Raw genomic sequence first — 26,774 nt, 5'->3', positions numbered from 1 at the left:
CACATAGCATGCAACACATAGGCTATACACATTGTTACTTTTGAGTTAATATTAGTTTCTCTCTTGGTAATGTATGTGCTCCTTAACAGGAGCAAACTTTACATCACCTAACAAAATAGCCTTTTAATTATCACACACGGTGCTTCAAAAAAAATTCCGCATATTCACCCACATTTTCTACTATGCTAACAAACCAATGATAACAAAACAAAGGAGTTCTCACAAGTAGATATTTCATAACAATCCAACACAGTCAAATCAAGTGTCCTTGTGCTAGTTTCAATTAGACATGGTTAGTGCCTTGGTACTCACTACATAAACTTAAAAATCATTTACTACATTTCGAGGAATAATTAAAACCATTACAAGATCTATCTACGCTATCCCTCTGTGACATGAATTACAGGAATGTGATTGAAAGATCAACAATCAGTTTTCTCTTTCTCGTGCCGAGCCCCATCTGCAATTCCTGTTGCAACTTACATTCATGTTTGTATATATTAGGATACTCAACCACAATTAACAAAACTACCAATGGAAATCTAAACGAAATGAGTAGCATAAGGCAATAAATAGTTAGGTGACATTCTTGGCACTTACAAAACATGCAGCAAGTTCAGAGACAAAAAAATTTGAATCCTTTCGGCGAGTTGTATGTGACGGTGTCGCCTGTACAAAGTAACAAGAGGCAACTAGGGTCGTAAATAAATATTTTCTATTTTATATCCAATAGGTCTGAATTCTTTATAGATTCAAATATGACTAAAAAGAAAGCCTCCTAATAAAAATAAATCTTTCCAATAAGAATTATTGATGTCACACAAAACATATGGCTCTACCCTTAAGAGCTTGAATTAGCTCTTTGATAGTTATACATTTATGCTTGTCCTACTTTGTGAATATCTCATCTTGGATTTACGTATTTTTTCATCTCTTACATACTTTGCTGATGCTTCTACTCTGTTTGTCACATTTCATCCTCATAGAGTAATGATGCTATTTGTTTTCTGTAGATTTGTGAAGATCTACCTAAATTCAAATCAGTCTTAAAACTACTGTAATTTAGTTCCCAATTAATAACAGATTTAGAGTTTAATTAAGAGTCAATTTTTTTAACCACTATTCATCAATTTTTTAATGTGTTTTTTCTTTATCTGAAACTATAAATTTTTTATCAGGATTTTATATTACATTATCGTTCTAACTTTTTCTTGATTATTTCCCGCTATTAAATAATTTTGTTACGTTCAACTTAATTTTCTCAGCCATATTTTTCAGGATTTATTCACATATGGCATGTCTTAATTTCTTTATCATTGATCATTCAAATTTAAAAAATATCACGACCACCCTAAAAATCAGATGAATTATAACTGACACACAACATATGGTTCTAACCTGAGGTTGTGCCTGGCTACACTTGGCAACCGTTAGCAGTTCATGAAATGCATGGCGTGAAGCAAGCGCACTTGGACAGCGAGTTCAGCAATGACCCAGTTTTTTGCAAGTGAAACATTTTCTCTTCTTTGGTCCCTTTGTTCCATGAGAATCGTTTCCTCTATCAGTTCTTTTTGTATGCACACAGGCCAGATCATTTACCCCACCACTCCCTCACCGTTAACGTGTGGATTCACATCTGGGCCGACACGTAACCCATTCTTGACCTCTAACATGATAGTATCTCGTGCATATTTTCACTAGAAACTTTGTAGTTCCGTCCCTTAGACAAGTCACCTTAGCAAAACGCTTACATTGGTATACAAATACACCAAGTTTGCTACAGTACAGGATGCATCATCGCCTGTATCAATGACTTGTCTATCGGCAGTCACATTGTTCTTGGCAGTTTTACACCACTTCTTAAGGACTAGAGTCTCCGGCAAAGAACCGATATCAATACCAACCAGAACTACAATTATGTGAACACAATGGGTCCCATACGACTCCATCCTATGGCAATTACATTGAAATGTTCCATCGTGCGACTGATGTAAGACTTGTGACGTTGCCACTAGGCGATGATACTTTTGTATCACAAAACAACATCCACGTACACAATCCTGCCGGTTTATAATGTAAAATCTTACGTCCCACTTAAGAGACTCTCAAAATCTATAAAAAATGTCATGGGTATATAGGGTTGTCGCCGACATCTCAATCTCTGGGAACTGTGTTTGAAGCACTGGGGTACCATAAAAAGACCAAAAGTCAAGTTCTTCTTCCTTGTCTCTAAGAAAATCGACACATCTTTGAAAATTTGTTACAAACTCCAATATCCCATATCTACTCTCCACAAACCCACCCAACTTAGCATGCAACGATTTACACTGAGAGGTTATCCTTATGCCTATGAAGAATTTGCCCCTTATGTACGCGGTAGCCCATGACAACTTCTTTCTATAGAGGTCAACATCATCTCCCACTACAGTTTAAATTTATCGACCTCCATGTTAGCGAGCATACACTATTTGAATAAATGGGTGAACCGTGGTTGTGAGCTATGATCGATGGCATTCCTAAGTAGATGTCACGTGCAAAGTCTGTGATGCGCATCTAGAAACACATGCATAATAGCCAGCCTCATAGAAGGATTTCCATTAGTTATAACTGCCTTTGGGGCATTTCCCCGCATGCATTCAAGAAATCATCTCAGCACCCATTTATACCAATCCTGTGACTCGCATGAAACCATTGCTATTGCAAACACGGATATTTGATTACGGTGATTAATCCCGGACAAAACAATGACAAGAAGGTTATACTTGTTCCTCCTATAGGTCGCATCAAAGGCGAGTACATCATCGAATGCCTCATAATCTTCCTGACTTCGGCCATCACTCCATATAAGGTCATACATACGAGATCCATCCGCTACCTCATACCTCCAAAACAGTTTTTCATCATTCTTGGCAGCACGTTTGAAAAATCACAGTGTGGCATTTAAATCCCCATCCTGCAAAGTACTTTGCTTTCGAACCTTATTGTGCATATCTTGCTTAGTAAACCTTACTAAGTTAAAGCCCCCAACTTGCATCGCAAATGACTTATATATCTTTGGGATGCTTATCCCAACTTATCTCAAGCTATTCATTTGAGCAATTTCTACATTAGACGTATTTCTATGTGAAGGAAGATATCCAATAAACCTTTCTGAGAGTAGGGTGTGGTTATGATCGTCTACAAACTATGAAACAAACCATTTTCTAATAGTATGATTCCTCTTTATCCTTATCTCTGCTTCACACCTGCATCGAGTTTCAGGCTTGTGCTCTCTTTTCTTATCCAACTTCTCTAACCACTTCTTGTGCCTAAACCCTTGTCTGTTGCAAACAAAAGTGTATTTAACGATCTCTCTTTTGGCATTTTTTACCTTTTTACTCTTCCTTATTGCAAAAACCTTTTAGCCTACTATAACTCATGTAGGATTCTCTTGCTTCCTCAGGGGTAAAGAAATCCGTCTTCAAAACATCTTCAATGCTAACATGACTTAGTACCTGAGTTGATTGAGGATCTGTGTTTGTCTGCGCCATTGCTAAAAACCCTGGTTCGGCGCTTCATCCCCTTTGATGCCCATGTCAAAAAGTGTCTCCTACACAACAATTAACAAGGCTACAATCACCCTAGATTTCATGGACTTATACCATTCATCTTCACAATGACAAAAAACTAATATAATCACAATCTACAAGTTCTCTGTTGTCGTATACCTCATTCAAAAGCCCATCTTTCAGATCTGGAATTGTCGATTCATAATTGGTTGACGTTAATATTGGTTCATGATTAATGTTGTTCATCTGTTTTCTAATAGGTGATAGTTGCTTCGTCTAAATGATCCACCCACTTGTGGTTCCAAAGAACTTTCACTATTGCATAGACAACAATAATATCCAGTCTGATCGTCACAATCTAGCCAATTAATGCAACCCTATTAACGAAGCAAAATATTGTAACATGTTAATATAGGCAACCCAAAGCTTCTACCCTAATATCAACTCTTCTAGGAATACAATACACTCACTACATCATCATCGGAACAACCCACTCTATACCAACAGCTACACAACTTGTTGTCAAGGACTTTTTTCACATAAGTTTATTATACCAAACTTTACTTGGAAGATTTCATTCAAACCACGAAACATAATGCAAACCATTCAAATAAAGAAGAAGGGATTAATTAGCATTTCTATCGTAAACAATAAATGAAGAATTAACAACGCTCACCTTAGCACATGTGGTCGAGCCATGATAACATTTGTGGCATATACCTGATGAGTGGATAATTTATAAGCTTTTTGGCATTGTTTTTAGGTAGTTTTTAGTATGATTTAGTTAGTTTTTAGTATATAATTATTAGTTTTTATGCAAAGATCACATTTTTAGATTTTACTATGAGTTTGTGTATTTTTCTGTGATTTCAGGTATTTTCTGGCTGAAATTGAGGGACCTAAGCAAAAATCTGATTCAGAGGCTGAAAAAGGACTGCAGATGCTGTTGGATTCTGACCTCCCTGCACTCGAAATAGATTTTCTGGAGCTACAAAAGCCAAATTCGTGCGCTCTCAATTGCGTTGGGTCAGCATAAAAATTCTGGCGTAAAACACCCACACTGGCACCAGAATTGGAGTTAAACGCCCAAACTGGCACCAAAGCTGGCGTTTAACTCCAAGAGAAGCCTATGCATGTGAAAGCTTCAATGCTCAGCCCAAGCACACACCAAATGGGTCCCAGAAGTGGATTTCTACATCATTTACTTATTTCTGTAAACCATAGATTACTAGTTCTCTATAAATAGGACCTTTTACTATTGTATTTTCATCTTTTTGATCATCTTTGATCTTGGGATCAGGTCTTTGAACTCTTTTTCGTTTGTTTTATGTTATTTGGGAGGCCTTGTTCTTATGTATTTTCGACGGTGAAGTTTCTACACATCATATATTAAGGTGTGGAGCTCTGCTGTTCCTCATGAATCAATGCAATTACTACTGTTTTCTATTCAATTCAAGCTTATTCTTATTCTAAGATGTTCATTCGTACTTCAACCTGATGGATGTGATTATCCGTGCCACTCATCATCATCCTTCCTTATGAACGCGTGCCTGACAACCACCTCCGTTCTATCTGCGAAAGCTTGAGTGTGTATCTCTTGGCCTCCTGGTTCACGATGCATGGTTGCCTCTCCTGACAACAGAGCTTCCATTCCGTGCAATCAGAGTCTTCGTGGTATAAGCTAGAATCAAATGGGCAGCATTCTTGAGATTCGAAAAGACTAAACCTTGTCTGTGGTATTCCGAGTAGGATCTGGGATAGGATGACTATGATGAGCTTCAAACTCGTGACTGTGGGGTGCAGTGACAGTGTGCAAAAGGATCAATGGATCTTATTCCGACATGATCAGGAATCGACAGATGATTAGCCATGCGGAAAACCGTAGAGGACCATTTTCACTGAGAGGATGGATGGTAGCCATTGACAATGGTGATCCACCTACATACAGCTTGCCATGGAAAGGAGTGTGAATGATTGGATGAAGGCAATAGCAAAGCAGAGGCTCAGAGGGAACAAAGCATCTTTATACGCTTATCTGAAATTCCCACCAATGAATTGCATAAGTATTTCTATCCTATTTTATGTTCTATTTCGTTCTTTTAATTATCAAAACCCCATAACCAATTGAATCCGCCTGACTGAGATTTACAAGATGACCATAGCTTGCTTCAAGCCAACAATCATCGTGGGATCGACCCTTACTCACATAAGGTATTACTTGGACGACCCAGTGCACTTGCTGGTCAGCTGCACGAAGTTGTGTATCACGATTTCGTGTACCAAGTTTTTGGCGTCGTTGCCGGGGATTGTTCGAGTTTGGAAAACTAACGGTTCATCTTGTTGCTTAGATTAGGTATTTTTCTTTTTATTTTGTTCTTCAGAATTTTTAAGAATGAATTCTAGAGTTTCAGATGACGATTTTATCATCACAGGAGCTAGTTGATTCCCATCAATTTGGCTATTGTATGCAATGTCTTGCTGAAGCTTGGCTGACCATGTCTAATATTTTTAGACTGAAGATTTAGACTAACATTGCATGATTCCTGGAATTCTTATTAAAAATTTTGAGTTTCTCATTTTCTTTTAAAAAAAATTCAAAAAATTACAAAAAAAATTTTCATAAAATCAAAAATATTTTGTGTTTGAGTCTAGTGTCAATTTGTAAGTTTGGTGTCAATTGCATGCATTTTTCGAAAACTCATGCATTATGTTCTTCATTGATCTTCAAGTTGTTCTTGAAGACCATCCTTGCTCTGATCTTTAAATTCTCTTGTTTTGTGTCTTTTGTTGCTTTTCATATGCATTTTCAAATTGTTAGTGTCTCTAGTATGAAAATTTCTAAGTTTGGTGTCTTGCATGTTTTTCTTTTCTTAAAAATTTTCAAAAAAATTATGTCTTTTCAAGTCAATAATACAGAGAATTAAAGATTCAGAACATATAGCAGAGAAATCACAGAGAAAAAGCTGGGCGTTCAAAACGCCCAGTGAAGCAGGAATTCTGGCGTTTAAATGCCAGCCAGGGTACCTGGCTGGGCATTTAACGCCCAAGGAGGTAGACAAGTGGGCGTTAAACGCTAAAATGGATACCATTCTAGGTGTTTAATGCCAGGATAGCACCAAGGAGGAAATTTTGTTTTCAAATCATTTTTTCAAATTTTCAAGTTTTAAAACTGATTTTTCAAAATCTTATCTTTTTCATATCCTCTCTTATCAATCATATCTTTTTTAAAATCAAATCTTTTTCATTTTTCTTTTAATATTTTCAAAAATCCTTCCTGACGATTAATGTTGTGATTCAAAAATTTCAAGTTTGTTACTTTCTTGTTAAGAAAGGTTCAATATTTGAATTTTAGAACCATATCTTTTAATTTCTTATTAGTCAAGTCATCAATTTTAAAAATCAAATCTTTTTCAAAAATTTGTTTTTCAATCATATCTTTTCAAACATATCTTTTTCAATCAAATCTTTTTCAAATCATATCTTTTTCAAATTTTGATTTCAAAAATCTTTTCTAACTTCTTATCTTTTCAAAATTTGATTTTCAAATCTTTTCACTAATTCTCATCTTTTTCAAAACCACCTAACTCTCTTTCTCTCTCTAATTTTTGAAAATCACTAACCACTTTTTTAAAAATATTTTTAATTAACCAATTATTTTAATTTTGATATTCGAATTTCTTCTCTCTCCTATCTCTTTTCGAATTCCTCTCTCTACCTCATCCTTCTATTCTTTTTTTCCTCTGACAGATCAAGGAATCTCTATACTGTGACATAGAGAATTTCGTACTTTCTTTGTTTCTTCTCTTTCATATGAGTAGGAACAAAAATAAAGGCATTCTTGTTGAAGCTAATCCTGAACCTAAAAGGACTCTAAAGAGGAAGCTAAGAGAAGATAAAGCACAACTCTCTGGAGAGAACCTGACAGAAATTTTTGAAAAAGAAGAAAACATGGCAGCCAAAAATAACAACAATGCCAACAATGCAAGGAAAGTGCTTGGTGACTTTACTGCACCTACTCCGACTTCTATGGGAGAAGCATCTCTATTCCTGCCATTGGAGCAAACAACTTTGAGCTTAAGCCTCAATTAGTTTCTCTTATGCAACAGAATTGCAAGTTTCATAGACTTCCATTGGAAGATCCTCATCAGTTCTTGGCTGAATTTATGCAAATATGTGACACTCTTAAGACCAATGGAGTTGATCTCGAGGTCTACAGACTTATGCTTTTCCCTTTTGTTGTAAGAGACAGAGCTAGTATATGGTTAAACTCACAACCTAGAGATAGCCTGAACTCTTGGGAAAAGCTGGTCAATGCCTTCTAAGCTAAATTCTTTCCACCTTAAAAGATGACTAAGCTTAGAGTGAAAGTTCAAACCTTCAAACAGAAGGAAGGTGAATCCTTCTATGAAGCTTGGGAAAGATACAAGCAATTGATTAGAAGGTGTCCTTCTGACATGCTTTCAGAATGGAGCATCATTAGTATCTTCTATGATGGTCTGTCTGAGCTATCCAAGATGTCATTGGACCATTCTACAGGTGGATCTATTCATCTGAAGAAAATGCCTACAGAAGCTCAGAAACTCATTGAAATAGTTGCAAATAACCAGTTCATGTACACTTCTGAAAGAAATCCTGTGAACAATGGGACAACTCAGAAGAAAGGAGTTCTTGAGATTGATACTCTGAATGCCATATTGGCTCAGAACAAATTATTGACTCAGCAAGTCAATATAATTTCTCAGAATCTGACTGGATTGCAAGCCGCATCTGACAATGCTAAATAAGCTTCCTTTGAAGGAGAATCTTATGACCCTGAGAATCTTACAATGGAAGAGGTGAATTACATGGGAGAACCCTATGGAAACACCTACAATTCTTCAGGGAGGAATCACCCAAATTTCTCATGGAAGGATCAACAGAAGCCTCAACAAGGCTTCAATAACAATAATGGTGGGAGAAACAGGTTTGGCAATAGCAAACCTTTCCCATCATCTTCTCAGCAACAGACAGAGAATTCTGAGCAGAGCCTATCTAGCTTAGCAAATATAGTCTCTGATCTATCTAAGACCACCCTCAGTTTCATGACTGAGGCACGATCCTCCATAAGAAATTTGGAGGCACAAATGGGTCAGCTGAGTAAAAGAGTCACTGAAACTCCTCCTAGTACTCTCCCAAGCAATACAGAAGCAAATCTCAAATGAGAGTGCAAGGCCATAACCATGACCAACATGGCCGAACCTGGAAAGAGTGAAGAGGACATGATTCCCAGTGAGAAAGACCTCATGGGACATCCACTGACCACTAGGGAGTTCCCTCCTGAGGAACCAAGGGAATCTGAGGCTCATCTAGAGACCATAAAAATTCCATTGAACTTTCTATTACCATTCATGAGCTCTGAAGAATATTCCTCTTCTAAAGAAGATGAAGTTACTATTAAAGAGCAAATTGCCTAGTATCTAGGAGTAATCATGAAGCTGAATGCCAAGTTATTCGGTAATAAGACTTGGGAGGATGAACCTCCATTGCTCAATAATAAACTAAATGCCTTGGCTCAACTAAAGATACCTCAAAAGAAACCGGATCCCAGAAGGTTCTTAATACCTTGCACCATAGGCACTAGACCTTTGAGAAGGCTCTGTGTGACCTGGGATCCGGCATAAACCTCATGCCACTCTCTGTAATAGAGAAACTGGGAATATTTGAGGTACAAGCTGTAAGAATCTCACTAGAGATGGCAGACAAATCAAAGAAACAGGCTTATGGACTTGTAGAGGATGTCTTGGTAAAGATTGAAGGCCTTTACATCCCTGCTGACTTCATAATCCTAGACACTGGGAAGGATGAGGATGAATCCATCATCCTTGGCAGACCCTTCCTAGCCACAGCAAAAGCTGTGATTGATGTTGACAAAGGAGAGTTGTTCCTTCAAGTGAATGAGGACTACCTTGTGTTTAAGGCTCAAGGATCTCCTTCTGTACACATGGAGAAGAAACATGAAAAGCTTCTCTCAATACAGAGTCAACCAAAGCCCCCACATTCAAACTCTAAGTTTGGTGTTGGGAGGCCCCAACCATGCTCTGAATATCTGTGAAGCTCCATGAGAGCTCACTGTCAAGCTATTGACATTAAAGAAGCGTTTATTGGGAGGCAACCCAATTTTTATTTTATGATAAATTTCCATTTTCCGTTGTCATTTTATGTTTTCTTTGGGTTGATGATCAAGTGGAGTCACAAAAACAACTGCAAAAATTAAAGCAAATTCAAAAATAGCATTAAAAATAGCACACCCTAGAGGAGGAGCTTACTGGCATTTAAACGCTAGTAAGGGTAGCAGAATGGGCGTTAAACGCCCAGTCTTGCACCATTCTGGGCATTTAACGCCAGAAAAGGGCACCAAGTTGGCGTTCAACGCCAGAAAGGGAAGAAAAGCAGGCATTAAATGCCAGAAATGGGCAGCAACCTAGCGTTTAACGCCAGGATTGGCACTCAGAGAGCGTTTACACGCCAGAATGGTGCAGGGATGAGAAATCCTTGACACCTCAGGATCTATGGACCCTACAGGATCCCCACCTACCTCAACTCACTCTCTCTCTTCTTCACACATTCCAATAACACCCTTCACCAATCACCTCCATCTCTCTTCCCTATCACCTCTTCACCACTCACATCCACCCACTCTTCCCCAAAAATCCCACCTACTCCACCTTTCAAATTTCAAAAACTTTTCCTCCCAAACTCAACCCCCAATACACGAACCTACTCCTCTCTCCACTCCTATATAAACCCATCATCCATCCTTCATTTTCACTAATCATACACACCACTTTTCCCCTAAAAGGTCGAACCTTTCTTCACCCTCCTTCTCCTCCATTTCTTCTTCTTCTCTGTCCTTCTTTCTTCCTTTTCTCGAGGATGAGCAAACCTTTTAAGTTTGGTATCGAAAAAGCGTTGCTTTTTGTTTTTCCATTACCATTTATGGCACCTAAGGCCGGAGAAACCTCTAGAAAGAGGAAAGGAAAGGCAAAAGCTTAGCTTCCACCTCTGAGTCATGGGAGATGGAGAGATTCATCTCTAAGGTCCATCAAGACCACTTCTATGAAGTTGTGGCCAAGAAGAAGGTGATCTCTAATGTCCCTTTCATGCTCAAAAGGAATGAGTATCCAGAGATCCGACATGAAATTCAAAAAAGAGTGATGAGCGGATAATTTATACGCTTTTTGGCATTGTTTTTAGTATGTTTTTAGTATGATCTAGTTAGTTTTTAGTATATTTTTATTAGTTTTTAGTTAAAATTCACTTTTCTGGACTTTACTATGAGTTTGTGTGTTTTTCTGTGATTTCAGGTATTTTCTGGCTGAAATTGAGGGTTCTGAGCAAAAATCTGATTCAGAGACTGAAAAGGACTGCAGATGCTGTTGGATTCTGACCTCCCTGCACTCAAAGTGGAATTTCTGGAGCTACAGAAGCCCAATTGGTGCGCTCTCAACGGCGTTGGAAAGTAGACATCCTGGGCTTTCCAGCAATATATGATAGTCCATACTTTGCCCAAGATTTGATGGCCCAAACCGGCGTGGCAAATCAGCCTCAGAAATTCCAGCGTTTAACGCTGGAACTGGCATAAAACTTGGAGTTAAACGCCCAAACTGGCATAAAAGCTGGCGTTTAACTCCAGAAAAGGTCTCTACACGAAAATGCTTCATTGCTCAGCCCAAGCACACACCAAGTGGACCCAGAAGTGGATTTTTACGTCATTTACTCATTTCTGTATACCCTAGGTTACTAGTTTACTATTAATAGGATCTTTTGACATTGTATCTGTACCTCATGACACTTTACACATTTCTTTGTGTACCTTCCACAGCATGAGTCTCTAAACCCCATGGTTGGGGGTGAGGAGCTCTGCTGTGTCTTGATGGATTAATGCAATTACTACTGTTTCTCATTCAATCATGCTTGCTTCCATTCTAAGATACTACTTTTTCTTAAATCGGATGAATGTGATGATCCATGACAATCATCATCATTCTCAACTATGAACGTGTGCCTGACAACCACCTCCGTTCTATCTTAGATTAAGTAGATATCTCTTGGATTCTTTAACCGGAATCTTCGTGGTATAAGCTAGAATTGATGGCGGCATTCAAGAGAATCCGGAAGGTCTAAACCTTGTCTGTGGTATTCTGAGTAGGATTCAATGATTGAATGACTGTGACGAGCTTCAAACTCCTGAAGGCGGGGCGTTAGTGACAGACGCAAAAGAATCACTGGATTCTATTCCGGCCTGATTGAGAACCGACAGATGGATAGTCGTGCCGTGACAGGGTGCGTTGAACATTTCCACTGAGAGGATGGGAGGTAGCCACTGACAACGGTGAAACCCTTGCATACAGCTTGCCATGGAAGGAGCCTTGCGTGCTTGAAGAAGAAGACAGTAGGAAAGCAGAGATTCAGAAGATGGAGCATCTCTAAAACCCCAACCTATTCTCTATTACTGCAAAACAAGTACTTATTTCATGTTCTTTTTCTTTTCACAATCAATCCTGATAATTTCTGATATCCTGACTAAGATTTACAAGATAACCATAGCTTGCTTCAAGCCGACAATCTCCGTGGGATCGACCCTTACTCACGTAAGGTATTACTTGGACGACCCAGTGCACTTGCTGGTTAGTTGTGCGGGATTGCAAAAGTGTGATTGCAATTTCGTGCACCAAGTTTTTGGCGCCGTTGCCGGGGATTGTTCGAGTTTGGACAACTGACGGCTTATCTTGTTGCTTAGATTAGGACTGTTTTGTTTTTGTTGGTTTAGAGTCTTTTAGTTGAGTCTAGTTTCATATTTTAAGTTTGGTGTCAATTGCATGCTTTTACTTTTCTTTTAGTTTTTCGATTTTGCATGTCCTTAGTCTCTTTTTGATCTATAAAAATTCTAAGTTTGGTGTCCTCTTTGTGTTTTTTCCTTAAAAATTTTCGAAAATTAGTGTTTGATTTTCTAAAAGTTTTAAGTTTTGTGTCATTTTGTTGTTTTTCTCTTTCCTCTTTTCAAAAATCAAATCTTTTTCATAAAAATTTTTCAATCATATCTTTTTAATTGCTCTTTTCAAAATCTTTTTAATTAACTAATTGATTCAGTTCTCAATTTGCTTTGATCTTATTTTCTTTTTGATTCTCGAATTTTTATCTTAATTTCCTTTTATTTTATTTTATTTTTTTCGTTTAATTAAAAAAAAAACAAAATATTTTATCTCTTTGCAATCCATATCATTTCCCTTTATCCATTATGGACCTAAGTGGAATTGATCAGTCTAGAAGGACTCTGGGGTCATATGCTAACCCCATTACAGCTGCATATGGGAGTAGCATCTGTACACCTCCCATCAAAGCAAGCAGCTTTGAGCTAAATCCTCAACTCATTATCATAGTGCAGCAAAATTGCCAGTATTCCGGTCTTCCACAGGAAGAGCCTACTGAGTTTTTGGCACAATTCTTACAAATTGCTGACACAGTACATGATAAAGAGGTAGATCAGGATGTCTACAGACTATTACTATTTCCATTTGCTGTAAAAGATCAAGCTAAAAGGTGGTTAAATAACCAACCTACAGCAAGCATAAAGACATGGAAACAGTTATCAGACAAATTCCTGAATCACTTTTACCCTCCAAAGAGGATGACACAGCTAAGGCTGGACATCCAAGGCTTTAAACAAGAGGATAATGAATCCCTTTATAATGCCTGGGAGAGGTATAGAGGTATGCTAAGAAAGTGCCCCTCTGAAATGTTTTCAGAGTGGGTACAGTTAGACATCTTCTACTATGGGCTTACAGAAAAAGCTCAGATGTCTTTAGACCACTCAGCTGGTGGATCTATACACATGAGGAAGACAATTGAAGAAGCTCAAGAGCTTATAGACACTGTTGCTAGAAACCAATATTTGTACTCTAGCAATGAGTTCTCTCCAAAAGAGGAAGTCATGGCACTAGCCACTGATCCTAATCCTCAAGAACAGATGATTGAGCTTAATCAACAATTGCTCCTGATGACAGAACAGTTAGCAGAATTTAAAGAGATGCTCCATGAAACTAAAGTTGCTAACAAGAACATGGAACTGCAGTTGAATCAAGCTAAACAGCAAATATCTAAACAAATAACAGAGGAATGCCAAGCAATTCAACTGAGGAGTGGGAAGACACTGAATAACACTGCTCAAAAGAGCAAAAAGCCAAATAAGGAACAATTGACAGAGGATAACCAAACCACTGTTCAAAATCCCTCTGAGGACATTAAGAGCCCAGAGAGGAACACTTTTGGCGTTCAAACGCCAGAAAAGGGGGGAAAGCTGGCGTTAAACGCCCATTCCCTGCCCAGTTCTGGCGTTCAAACACCAGAAAAGGGGGAAAAGTTGGCGTTAAACGCCCATTTTCCACCCAATCCTGGCGTTCAGACGCCAAGGGAGGATCAGACACCTGAGAGTGCTGACAGTAATCCCTCTAACAAGGCTTCTTCAACCACTTCTGTAAGGAATAAACCTGCAGCATCTAAGGTTGAAGAATATAAAGCCAAGATGCCTTATCCTCAAAAACTCTGCCAAGCGGAACAGGATAAGCAATTTGCCCGCTTTGCAGACTATCTAAGGACTCTTGAAATAAAGATTCCGTTTGCAGAGGCACTTGAGCAAATACCTTCTTATGCTAAGTTCATGAAAGAAATCTTAAGTCATAAGAAGGATTGGAGAGAAACTGAAAAAGTGTTTCTCACTGAAGAATGCAGTGCAGTCATTCTAAAAAGCTTACCAGAAAAGCTTCAAGATCCAGAAAGCTTTATGATACCATGCACATTAGAAGGTGCTTGCACCAAGACAGCCCTGTGTGATCTTGGAGCAAGCATCAATCTAATACCTGCATCCACTATCAGAAAGCTTGGGTTGACTGGAGAAGTCAAACCAACCCGGATATGCCTCCAACTTGCTGATGGCTCCATTAAATATCCATCAGGCATAATAGAGGATATGATTGTCAAGGTTGGGCCATTCGCCTTTCCAACTGACTTTGTGGTGCTGGAAATGGAAGAGCACAAAAGTGCAACTCTCATTCTAGGAAGACCTTTCCTAGCAACTGGACGAACTCTCATTGATGTACAGAGAGGGGAAGTAACCCTGAGAGTCAATGAGGATGAGTTCAAGTTGAATGCTGTAAAAGCTATGCAGCATCCAGACACACCAAATGACTGCATGGGCGCTGACATTATTGACTCTCTGGTAGAAGAGATCAATATGACTGAAAGCCTAGAATCAGAGCTTGAGGACATCTTCAAAGATGCTCAACCTGATCAAGAAGAATCAGTGGAAACAAAGGAATTTTCGAAAATTCCTCAGGAGGGGGATAAGCCTCCCAAACCTGAACTCAAACCACTACCACCATCCCTGAAGTATGCGTTTCTGGGAGAGGGTGACACTTTTCCAGTGATTATAAGCTCTGCTTTAAATCCACAGGAAGAGGAAGCACTGATTCAAGTGCTAAAGAAACACAAGACAGCTCTTGGGTGGTCCATAAGTGATCTCAAGGGCATTAGCCCAGCTAGATGCATGCACAAGATCCTATTGGAGGATAATGCCAAACCAGTGGTCCAACCACAAAGGAGGCTAAATCCAGCCATGAAGGAGGTGGTGCAGAAAGAGGTCACTAAATTACTAGAGGCTGGGATTATTTATCCTATTTCTGATAGCCCCTGGGTGAGCCCTGTCCAAGTTGTCCCCAAAAAAGGGAGGCATGACAGTGGTTCATAACGAAAAAAATGAACTGGTTCCTACAAGAACAGTCACAGGGTGGCGTGTGTGTATTGACTACAGAAGGCTCAATACAGCCACCAGAAAGGATCATTTTTCTTTACCATTCATAGACCAAATGCTAGAAAGACTAGCTGGTCATGATTATTACTGCTTTTTGGATGGCTATTCAGGCTACAACCAAATTGCAGTAGATCCTCAGGACCAAGAGAAAACAGCATTTACTTGCCCTTCTGGCATGTTTGCCTATAGGAGGATGCCTTTTGGTCTGTGCAATGCACCTGCAACCTTTCAGAGGTGCATGCTCTCTATCTTCTCAGATATGGTAGAGAAATTTCTGGAAGTCTTCATGGACGACTTCTCAGTATATGGAGACTCATTCAGCTCCTGTCTTAATCACCTAGCACTTGTCCTGAAAAGGTGCCAAGAGACTAACCTGGTTTTAAACTGGGAGAAATGTCACTTTATGGTGACTGAGGGAATTGTCCTTGGGCACAAAATTTCAAGCAGGGGAATAGAGGTGGATAAGGCAAAGGTAGAGGTAATTGAAAAATTACCACCACCTGCCAATGTTAAGGCAATCAGAAGCTTTCTGGGGCATGCAGGATTCTACAGAAGGTTCATAAAGGATTTTTCAAAAATTGCAAAACCTTTGAGTAACCTGCTAGCTGCTGACACACCATTTGTGTTTGACACACAGTGTCTGCAGGCATTTGAGACCCTGAAAGCTAAGCTGGTCACAGCACCAGTCATCTCTGCACCAGATTGGACATTGCTATTTGAACTAATGTGTGATGCCAGTGACCATGCCATTGGTGCAGTGTTGGGACAGAGGCATAACAAGCTTCTGCACGTCATTTATTATGCCAGCCATGTTCTAAATGACGCACAGAAGAATTACACAACCACAGAAAAAGAGTTACTTGCAGTGGTCTATGCCATTGACAAGTTTAGATCCTATCTAGTGGGATCCAAAGTGGTTGTGTACACTGACCATGCTGCTCTTAAATACTTACTCACAAAGCAGGATTCAAAACCCCGACTTATAAGATGGGTGTTGCTTCTGCAAGAGTTTGATATAGAGATAAGAGACAGAAAAGGGACAGAGAACCAAGTAGCTGATCATCTGTCCCGAATAGAACCAGTAGCTGGGGCGTCCCTCCCCTCTACTGAGATCTCTGAGACCTTCCCAGATGAGCAACTCTTTGCCATTCAGGAAGCTCTATGGTTTGCAGATATTGCAAACTATAAAGCTGTGAGGTTCATACCCCAGGAGTACAGCAGAGTGCAAAGAAAGAAATTAATTTCAGATGCCAAGTACTACCTCTGGGATGAACCATATCTCTTTAAGAGATGTGCAGACGGAATGATCCGCAGATGTGTACCCAGAGAATAAGCACAAAGGATCCTATGGTACTGCCATGGATCACAGTATGGAGGACATTTTGGAAGTGAGCGAACAGCCACTAAAGTCCTCCAATGTGGCTTCTACTGGCCTACTCTCTATAAAGATTCCCGAGAGTTTGTGCGTAACTGTGACAGTTGCCAAAGAGCTGGTAACTTGCCTCACGGATATGCCATGCCTCAACAAGGGATATTAGAGATAGAATTGTTTGATGTATGGGGAATTGACTTCATGGGACCATTCCCACCATCATACTCAAACACTTACATTCTGGTGGCAGTGGACTATGTATCTAAGTGGGTAGAAGCAATTGCTACACCCACTAATGATACCAAACCGTGCTAAAATTCCTCCAGAAACACATCTTCAGCAGGTTTGGTGTTCCCAGAGTACTAATCAGTGACGGGGGCACTCATTTCTGCAATAAACAGCTATACTCTGCTATGGTAAGATATGGAATTAGCCACAAAGTGGCAACTCCGTATCATCCACAGACAAATGGGCAAGCTGAGGTCTCTAACAGAGAGCTAAAAAGAATCCTGGAACGGACTGTGATAACCCAAAGAAAGGATTGGGCAAAGAGCTTGGATGATGCTCTGTGGGCATACAGAACAGCATTCAAGACTCCTATAGGAACCTCTCCATACCAACTGGTGTATGGGAAGGCCTGTCATCTGCCCGTGGAACTGGAACATAAAGCCTACTGGGCAACCAGATTCCTAAACATGGATGCTCAGTTAGCTAGTGAAAAAAGATTACTCCAGCTAAATGAGCTAGAGGAGTTCAGACTCAATGCCTTTGAGAATGCAAAAATTTATAAGGAAAAGGCAAAGAAATGGCATGACAAGAAGTTGTCAACCAGAGTCTTTGAGCCAGGACAAAAAGTTCTGCTCTTCAACTCTAGGCTCAGACTGTTTCCAGAAAAACTTAAATCCCGGTGGAGGGGTCCGTATGTGATTACAGGAGTATCACCATATGGATATGTTGAGCTTCAGGATATTGATTCTGACAAAAAGTTCATCGTTAATGGACAGAGAATCAAGCATTATCTTGAAGGCAATTTTGAGCAGGAATGCTCAAAACTGAGACTTGAGTGATTCTCAGTAAAGGTCCAGCTAAAGACAGTAAAGAAGCGCTTGCTGGGAGGCAACCCAGTCATTAGGAGGTTATATGATTTGTTCTTACAGAGGCAAGTATCAAAAATGAAGGAATTCACAGAGTTACAGAAGGATTCAGCTCAAAAAGCAGAGAAAAAGAGCTTATTGGCGAAAAAACGCCAGTAAGGGGCATTTTGGGCGTTAAACGCCAGAATGGGTACCATTCTGGGCGTTTAACGCCAGGAATGGTGCCATTTTGGGCGTTAAACGCCAGAATGGGCACCATTCTGGGCGTTTAACGCCAGGTGTGCAGCATCTTGGGCGTTTAGAAAAACGCCCAGTGATAAAGGAATTCTGGCGTTTAACGCCAGCCAGGGCACCTGGCTGGGCATTAAACGCCCAAAAGGGGCAACAAATGGGCGTTAAACGCCAGAATGGGTGCCATTCTGGGCGTTTAACGCCAGAAAGGTGGGGGGGACCACAATTTTGTTTTCAAATCAAATTTTTTCAAACTTTCCTTTTCTTACCCATATTTTTCTACAAAAACACATTTCAATCTCTCATCATTCACTTTCAAATTTTCAAAAATCTAAAATCATTCTTCAAATCTCTCCTCCCCACTTTATAAATACACGTTTGGCCCCCCTCATTCCACCACACCATTCGAATTTACTCTTCCTCTCTCTCTCTTCTTTCCTTTCTTTTGCTTGAGGACAAGCAAACCTCTAAGTTTGGTGTGCTTTTCCATGATCACTAAGCCAAGATTCATCAAGATCATGGCTCCTAAGGGAAAACAAACCAATTTAAGAGGAAAGAAAGAGAATAATCCAAAGAATCTTTGGAATCAAGAGAAGTTCTTAACCAAAGAACATGAAGACCATTATCACAAAATAATGGGTCTGAGGTCAGTGATCCCGGAAGTAAAATTTGATCTGAAAGAAGATGAGTATCCGGGGATCCAAGAGCAAATTCGAAACAGAGGATGGAAAGTTCTAACCAATCCTAAAATAAAGGTTGGAAGGAATATGGTTCAGGAATTCTACTCAAATCTGTGGCTAATAGATAAGCAGAGAATGACTGGAACTGCTTACCATACCTACAGAACCATGGTCAGAGGGAAAGTTATGTACTTCCATCTGGACAAAATAAGAGAAATCTTCAAATTACCTCAACTGCAAGATGATCCTGAATCCTTTAATAGGAGAATGGTGAGAGCAGATAAAGGGTTGGATCAAGTTCTAGAGGACATATGCCTCCCTGGAACTAAGTGGATAACCAATTCAAAGGGTGTCCCAAACCAACTCAAGAGGGGAGACCTCAAACCAATTGCAAGAGGTTGGCTAGACTTTATTGGGCGTTCCATACTGCCCACTAGCAACCGTTCTGAGGTCACTATCAAGAGAGCAGTGATGATTCATTGCATTATGCTTGGAAAAGAAGTGGAGGTTCATCATGTGATTGCTTGTGAGATCTACACAATTGCAAATAAGAATTCCACTGAAGCTAAACTAGCTTACCCAAGCTTGATCTCCTTGCTCTGTAAAGAGGCTGGGGTAAAGATGGGAGTAGATGAATTCATACCCATTGAACATCCAATCACCAAGAAGTCAATGGAAGGACAAATGCAAGACAACTCTATCAAAAGGAGGGCGCAGGAGTTCCTCCCTGAATTCCCTGAAATTGGCTACTGGGCCAGCCTAGAAGCATCTATCAACAAGTTGCAAGAGACTATGGAGCAACTGAAGGAAGAACAACAGAATCAGAACTGCATGCTCTGCAAATTGCTGAAGGAACAAGAGAAGCAGGGGCGTGAACTCCAAGAGTTGAAACGCCAAAAGCTCTCCTCTCAAGCTGAGGGAGCATCCACTTCTCAAAATCAAGGTTGTTGAGTCCTAACTCTGTGAAAACCTCTATCATTAGGAGCCTAGTTTAAATTTTTGTTTTCTAATTTTATTTTTTAGTCTCATCTTATATCTATTTTTGAGTCTTGTTCTTAATTCATAATTAATAAAATTTAAAATTCATGTCTTAAAGCTATGAATGTCCTATGAATCCATCACCTCTCTTAAATGAAAAATGCTTTAATCACAAAAGAACAAGAAGTACAGGATTTCGAAATTTATCCTTGAAAATAGTTGAATTAGTTTGATGTGGTGACAATAATTTTTGTTTTCCGAATGAATGCTTGAACAGTGCATATGTCTCTTGAATTTGTTGTTTTGAGAATGTTAAAAATTGTTGGCTCTTGAAAGAATGAGGAAAAAGAGAACTGTTATTGAGGATCTAAAAAAATCATTAGATTGATTCTTGAAGCAAGAAAAAGCAGTGAATACAAAAAAAATTTCGAAAAAAAATAAATAAAAGAAGAAGAAAGGAGAAAGAAAAAGAAAAAGAAAGAAATAAAGTTGTGATCCAAGGCAAAAAGAGTGTGCTTAAGAACCCTGGACACCTCTAATTGGGGACTCTAGCAAAGCTGAGTCACAATCTGAAAAGGTTCACCCAATTATGTGTCTGTGGCATGTATGTATCCGGTGGTAATACTGGAAGACAGAGTGCTTTGGGCCACAGCCAAGACTCATACACTAGCTATGTTCAAGAATCATTATACTTAACTAGGAGAATCAATAACACTATCTGAGTTCTGAGTTCTTATAGATGCCAATCATTCTGAACTTCAAGGGATAGAGTGAGATGCCAAAACTGTTCGGAGGCAAAAAGCTACTAGTCCCGCTCATCTAATTGGAGCTATGTTTCCTTGATATTTTGGAGTCTATAGTATATTCTCTTCTTTTTATCCTATTTTGATTTTCAGTTGCTTGGGGACAAGCAACAATTTAAGTTTGGTGTTGTGATGAGCGGATAATTTATACGCTTTTTGGCATTGTTTTTAGTATGTTTTTAGTATGATCTAGTTAGTTTTTAGTATATTTTTATTAGTTTTTAGTTAAAATTCACTTTTCTGGACTTTACTATGAGTTTGTGTGTTTTTCTGTGATTTCAGGTATTTTCTGGCTGAAATTGAGGGTTCTGAGCAAAAATCTGATTCAGAGACTGAAAAGGACTGCAGATGCTGTTGGATTCTGACCTCCCTGCACTCGAAGTGGAATTTCTGGAACTACAGAAGCCCAATTGGCGTGCTCTCAACGGCGTTGGAAAGTAGACATCCTGGGCTTTCCAGAAATATATGATAGTCCATACTTTGCCCAAGATTTGATGGCCCAAACCGGCGTGGCAAATCAGCCTTAGAAATTCCAGCGTTTAACGCTGGAACTGGCATAAAACTTGGAGTTAAACGCCCAAACTGGCATAAAAGCTGGCGTTTAACTCCAGAAAAGGTCTCTACACGAAAATGCTTCATTGCTCAGCCCAAGCACACACCAAGTGGACCCAGAAGTGGATTTTTACGTCATTTACTCATTTCTGTATACCCTAGGTTACTAGTTTACTATTAATAGGATCTTTTGACATTGTATCTGTACCTCATGACACTTTACACGTTTCTTTGTGTACCTTCCACAGCATGAGTCTCTAAACCCCATGGTTGGGGGTGAGGAGCTCTGCTGTGTCTTGATGGATTAATGCAATTACTACTGTTTCTCATTCAATCATGCTTACTTCCATTCTAAGATACTACTTGTTCTTAAATCGGATGAATGTGATGATCCGTGACAATCATCATCATTCTCAACTATGAACGTGTGCCTAACAACCACCTCCGTTCTATCTTAGATTAAGTAGATATCTCTTGGATTCTTTAACCGGAATCTTCGTGGTATAAGCTAGAATTGATGGCGGCATTCAAGAGAATCCGGAAGGTCTAAACCTTGTCTGTGGTATTCTGAGTAGGATTCAATGATTGAATGACTGTGACGAGCTTCAAACTCCTGAAGGCGGGGCGTTAGTGACAGACGCAAAAGAATCACTGGATTCTATTCCGGCCTGATTGAGAACCGACAGATGGATAGCCGTGCCGTGACAGGGTGCGTTGAACATTTCCACTGAGAGGATGGGAGGTAGCCACTGACAATGGTGAAACCCTTGCATACAGCTTGCCATGGAAGGAGCCTTGCGTGCTTGAAGAAGAAGACAGTAGGAAAGCAGAGATTCAGAAGATGGAGCATCTTCAAAACCCCAACCTATTCTCTATTACTGCAAAACAAGTACTTATTTCATGTTCTTTTTCTTTTCACAATCAATCCTGATAATTTCTGATATCCTGACTAAGATTTACAAGATAACCATAGCTTGCTTCAAGCCGACAATCTCCGTGGGATCGACCCTTACTCACGTAAGGTATTACTTGGACGACCCAGTGCACTTGCTGGTTAGTTGTGCGGGATTGCAAAAGTGTGATTGCAATTTCGTGCACCAAAGAGGTTGGAAAGTTCTCACCAAACCTATTCAACAAGTCGGAATCTTAATGGTTCAAGAGTTCTATGCTAATGCATGGATCACCAAGAACCATGATCAAAGTGTGAACCCGAACCCAAAGAATTGGCTTACAATGGTTCGGGGGAAATACTTAGATTTTAGTCCAGAAAATGTAAGGTTAGCATTCGACTTGTCAATGATGCAAGGAGATGCACGCCCCTACACTAGAAGGGTCAACTTTGATCAAAGGTTGGACCAAGTCCTCATGGACATATGTGTGGGAGGAGCTCAGTGGAAAAGAGACTCCAAAGGCAAGCCGGTTCAATTGAGAAGGCATGACCTTAAACCCGTGGCTAGAGGATGGTTGTAATTCATCCAACGCTCCGTCATTCCTACTAGCAACCGATCCGAAGTGACTGTAGATCAGGCTATCATGATCCATAGCATCATGATTGGAGAAGAAGTAGAAGTTCATGAGGTCATATCTCTAGAACTCTACAAAGTGGTTGACAAAACCTCCCCTTTAGCAAGGTTAGCCTTCCCTCATCTCATCTGTCACCTATGCAATTTAGCTAAAATTGTCATATAGGAAGACATCCTTATTGAAGAGGACAAGCCCATCACTAAAAAGAGGATGGAGCAAATAAGAGAGCCCACTCATGGACCTCAACAAGATCATGAGGAAGTCCCTCATCAAGAAATCCCTGAGATGCCTCAAGGGATGCATTTTCCTCCACACAACTATTGGGAGCAACTCAACGCCTCTTTGGGAGATTTAAGTTCCAATATAGAGCAACTAAGGATGGAGCATCAAGAGCACTCCATCATTCTCCATGAAATTAGAGAGGATCAAATAGCCATGAGGGAAGAGCAACAAAGGCAAGGAAGAGACATAGAGGAGCTCAAGCGTTCCATTGGATCTTCAAGAGGAAGAACTAGCCGCCATCACTAAGGTGGACCCGTTCTTTGATTTTCTTGTTCTTATCTTTCTGTTTTTCGATTTTTATGCTTTATGTGTTATCTATGTTTGTGTCTTCATTACATGATCATTAGTGTCTAGTGTCTATGTCTTAAAGCTATGAATAATTCCATGAATCCTTCACCTTCCTTAAATGAAAAATGTGCTTAATTACAAAAGAACAAGAAGTACTTGGATTTCAAATTTTATCTTGAAATTAGTTTAATTATTTTGATATGGTGGCAATATTTTTTGTTTTCTGAATGAATGCTTGAACAGTGCATATTTTTTTGATAGTGAAGTTTATGAATGTTAAATTTGTTGGCTCTTGAAAGAATGATGAACAAAGAGAAATGTTATTGATAATCTGAAAAATCATGAAATTAATTCTTGAAGCAAGAAAAAGCAGTGAAAAAAAGAAAAAGTGGCGAAAAGAAAAAATGGCGAAAAAAAGAAAGAAAAAGAAAAAGCAAGCAGAAAAAGCCAATAGCCCTTTAAACCAAAAGGCAAGGGTAAACAGGATCCAAGGCTTTGAGCATCAATGGATAGGAGGGCCCAAAGAAATAAAATCCAGGCCTAAGCGGCTAAATTAAGCTGTCCCTAACCATGTGCTTGTGGCATGCAGGTCCAAGTGAAAAGCTTGAGACTGAGTGGTTAAAGTCGTGATCCAAAGCAAAAAGAGTGTGCTTAAGAGCTCTGGGCACTTCTAACTGGGGACTTTAGCAAAGCTGAGTCACAATCTGAAAAGGTTCACCTAGTCATGTGTCTGTGGCATTTATGTATCCGGTGGTAATACTGGAAAACAAAGTGCTTAGGGTCACGGCCAAGACTCATAAAAGTAGCTGTGTTTAAGAATCAACATACTTAACTAGGAGAATCAATAACACTATCTGAACTCTGAGTTCCTATAGATGCCAATCATTCTAAACTTCAAGGGATAAAGTGAGATGCCAAAACTGTTCAGAAGCAAAAAGCTACTAGTCCCGCTCATCTAATTAGAACTAAGCTTTAGTGATATTTTGAGATTTATAGTATATTCTCTTCTTTTTATTCTATTTTGTTTTCAGTTGCTTGGGGACAAGCAACAATTTAAGTTTGGTGTTGTGATGAGCAGATAATTTATACGCTTTTCGGCATTGTTTTTAGGTAGTTTTTAGTATGATTTAGTTAGTTTTTAGTATATAATTATTAGTTTTTATGAAAAAATCACATTTCTGGACTTTACTATGAGTTTGTATGTTTTTCTGTGATTTCAGGTATTTTCTGGCTGAAATTGAGGGACTTGAGCAAAAATCTGATTCAGATGCTGAAAAAAGACTGCAGATGCTGTTGGATTCTGACCTCCCTGCACTCGAAATGGATTTTCTGGAGCTACAAAAGCTCAATTGGCACGCTCTCAATTGCGTTGGAAAGTAGACATCTTGGGATTTCCAGCAATGAATAATAGTCCCTACTTTGTCCGAGATTTGATGGCCCAAACTGGTGTTCCAAGTCAGCATAAAAATTCTGGCAGAAAACGCCCAAACTGGCACCAGAATTGGAGTTAAACGCCCAAACTAGCACCAAAGCTGGCGTTTAACTCCAAGAGAAGCCTATGCAGGTGAAAGCTTCAATGCTCAGTCCAAGCACACACCAAGTGGACCCCAGAAGTGGATTTCTGCATCATTTACTTATTTCTATAAACCCTAGGTTACTAGTTCTCTATAAATAGGACCTTTTATTATTGTATTTTCATCTTTTTGATCATCTGTGATCTTTTGATCATCTTTGATCTTGGGATCAGGTCTTTGATCAAGTCTTTGAACCTTTTTTCATTTGTTTTATTTTCAACGGTGGAGTTTCTACACATCATAGATTAAGGTGTAGAGCTCTATTGTTCCTCATGAATCAATGCAATTACTACTATTTTCTATTCAATTCAAGCTTATTCTTGTTCTAAGATATTCACTTGTACTTCAACCTGATGGATGTGATGATCCGTGACACTCATCATCATCCTTCCTTATGAACGCGTGCCTGACAACCACCTCCGTTTTATCTACGAAAGCTTGAGTGTGTATCTCTTGGCCTCCTGGTTCACGACGCATGGTTGCCTCTCCTGACAAGAGAGCTTCCATTCCGTGCAATCAAAGTCTTCGTGGTATAAGCTAGAAATAAATGGGCAGCATTCTTGAGATCCGAAAAGTCTAAACCTTGTCTGTGGTATTCTGAGTAGGATCTGGGATGGGATGACTGTGACGAGCTTCAAACTTGCGACTGTGGGGCACAGTGACAGTGTGCAAAAGGATCAATGGATCTTATTCTGACATGATCGAGAACCGACAGATGATTAGCCATGCGGGAAACCGTAGAGGACCAATTTCACTGAGAGGATGGATGGTAGCCATTGACAATGGTGATCTACCTACATACAGCTTGCCATGGAAAGGAGTATGAATGATTGGATGAAGGCAATAGGAAAGCAGAGGCTCAGAGGGAACAAAGCATCTTCATACGCTTATCTGAAATTTCCACCAATGAATTGCATAAGTATTTCTATCCTATTTTATGTTCTATTTCGTTCTTTTAATTATTGAAACCCCATAACCAATTGAATCTGCCTGACTGAGATTTACAAGATGACCATAGCTTGCTTCAAGCCAACAATCTCTGTGGGATCGACCCTTACTCACGTAAGGTATTACTTGGACAACCCAGTGCACTTGCTGGTCAGTTGCATGAAGTTGTGTATCACGATTTCGTGTACCAATACCCAAAAAGATCGCACCGCATCAATCGGCCACCTATTCACTCAATGAGATGCCGACGAACCATACTTACATATCCAGTTTCGGTGACAGAAAGCTTCTATTTAGAATTGGAATCCGTTGTTCCAGACCCCTTCCTCAACACATGCTCAGCTCACATATGTCACCACGGCGTTTATGCATTTGATGATGACTTGCCTCCCTTCACTTTTACTCTTTACTATCCTGACCACAAACTAAAAGACCGCAGCTCAAAATTTGTCTATCTCATTTGAGAACTACGTATAATGGACTTTTCTTATTATGAAATGAGGGTAAAGTAGTCATTCACAATCCATCTAAACATCAAAAAGAAAATTACAACTTGATCGTACATGCCTCACCAATATGCTAAGACCGTACAGTGACTCACGTGAAATGCTTCCATTTATGGGTTATGCTAATGATAAACCACTATTTTATGGTTTACATTGTATTTAATTGAGTGGTTTTATCAAGCTTTTCACCCACTTATTCATATGATTTGCATGATTTTACAATTCCTTCCTAGTTTAGTTCTATGATTGAAAACATGCTTCTTTGATCTTAATTTAGCTAATCTTAATCCTCTCTTATTACCATTCAATGCCTTGATCTGTCTGTTAAGTGTTTCAGGCTTCATAGGGCAGTAATGGCTTAGAGAATGAAGAGGGAGCGTACAAAAATGAAAGGAACACAAGGAATTTAGGAGATGGCCAACGAGAAGTCACGCGGTCGCATGGTTCACGCGACCGCGCGAAATGGAAGAAATCACAGTGACGCGCTCGCGTGTCTGACGCGACCGCGCGGACTGGAAGCTGCACGAACGACGCGAATGCGTGGACGAC

General features: G+C 39.6%; 1 non-coding gene across 1 annotated transcript; it reads right to left on the bottom strand.

The window, feature by feature from the left end:
- Positions 1-7,900: 7,900 nt before the first annotated feature.
- LOC112719147 (small nucleolar RNA R71) lies at positions 7,901-8,008 on the bottom strand. Its single transcript, XR_003161461.1, has one exon. It is a non-coding gene; the product is annotated as a small nucleolar RNA R71 (small nucleolar RNA).
- Positions 8,009-26,774: the final 18,766 nt, after the last annotated feature.

Source organism: Arachis hypogaea, chromosome 10 (assembly GCF_003086295.3).
Source record: "Arachis hypogaea cultivar Tifrunner chromosome 10, arahy.Tifrunner.gnm2.J5K5, whole genome shotgun sequence".
Classification (NCBI taxonomy): Eukaryota; Viridiplantae; Streptophyta; class Magnoliopsida; order Fabales; family Fabaceae; genus Arachis; species Arachis hypogaea.
This window is presented reverse-complemented; position numbering and strand designations above follow the sequence as displayed.